Source organism: Taurulus bubalis, assembly GCF_910589615.1.
Source record: "Taurulus bubalis genome assembly, chromosome: 3".
NCBI lineage: Eukaryota > Metazoa > Chordata > Actinopteri > Perciformes > Cottidae > Taurulus > Taurulus bubalis.
Genome location: NC_136591.1, coordinates 36,059,135 through 36,060,306, shown reverse-complemented (window position 1 = coordinate 36,060,306; position 1,172 = coordinate 36,059,135). Strand labels below are relative to the sequence as shown.

Genomic DNA, 1,172 nt, shown 5'->3' with positions numbered 1-1,172 from the left:
GTCATGCACTCATCTTATCTTTGTGACAGGGAAGAAAAATGAACCAGACGAGAGCGCTGTTTACTCGGATGTGAAGATGCCTTCAGCTGCAGGTACAGGCAAGTACAACATATCTTAATATCTGACACTACTATGCAGCCATAAAATAAACATAACTGCATGGCACATTTCATTTATCTGTATTCATCCATCCATCGATATATAACTGAAAATGTGTCTTTCGTTTTAGACGACAATGTGCTGTACGCCAAGGTTAACCCTCGCACGAAAAAGAAGAAGGATGAAGGTAAGTAAAGTCTTCATCATCCAGCTGCTTCACAGTAATGTGAGTTCTGTGTCCATCCAAAACAAACACATTTTAAATAAAAAATAAATAGTTTTAACATATTCTGAAACCGTTGCGGTCAATTCCTACTTCAACTATCATTATAACCTATTCGGCCTAATATTGTAATCTATTTTCTCGTGTTTTTTTTGTATCAGTACAATTGTTTTAACTGGGGCATAAACATTATGAAAATGCATCTTTCCATTCATAGGGAGATCAAGATCTGCAGCAGCAGATGAAACTCTTTATTCTGAACTCAAACCAGGAACATCTCATGGTAATAATGCACCGATGATGACACAATTTATTTTACATATAGTCAATAGTCCAGTAGAGTAAAATGTCATGAAGCACCTTTCAGTCCATTTTAAATAACAGTTACTCTATATATTCTTTTGTTTTCTTCCAGATCAATAAAGACATCTGCATATGGAGAAAAACAGTCAACATGAAAAATGAAAAAAAAGTATCTACTGTATATTTGCAGCTTTTTTTTTATGTAACCCTTGTGGGCAGCTTTGCTATCTGAATAGCAGACGGTCTTTTGTACAGTTAATCTATTAGAAGATGATTCAAAAATAAATCATCAAATGGCTTTAATCTTCTGTATTTTTAAAAGTTTGGTTGACCTTTAAATCTGTCAGTAACCGTTTTTCAAATATGCTGTCAGCAGTGTCTTTAACTGCTTCTACCTTTGGTTCTTTTACATATGCGGTTTAATTTCTCTCATTAATTTAGATTTTGCCGACCCAGTTGCTGTTTATCGTTACGTCTCATTGTTGCAGAGAGAGGAGAGCCGGGCGTAGCTTTGTGTTATTGAAAAGATGTCATGCATGGCTGAATA

The 1,172-nt window shown here is 35.2% G+C and overlaps 1 long non-coding RNA gene across 1 annotated transcript; it reads left to right on the top strand.

Annotated features, from left to right (window-relative positions):
- Positions 1-227: 227 nt before the first annotated feature.
- On the top strand, positions 228-845 carry LOC306734725. The gene is made up of 3 exons (XR_013770972.1): positions 228-286; positions 540-605; positions 738-845. It is a non-coding gene; the product is annotated as an uncharacterized lncRNA (long non-coding RNA).
- The last annotated feature ends 327 nt before the right edge of the window (positions 846-1,172 follow it).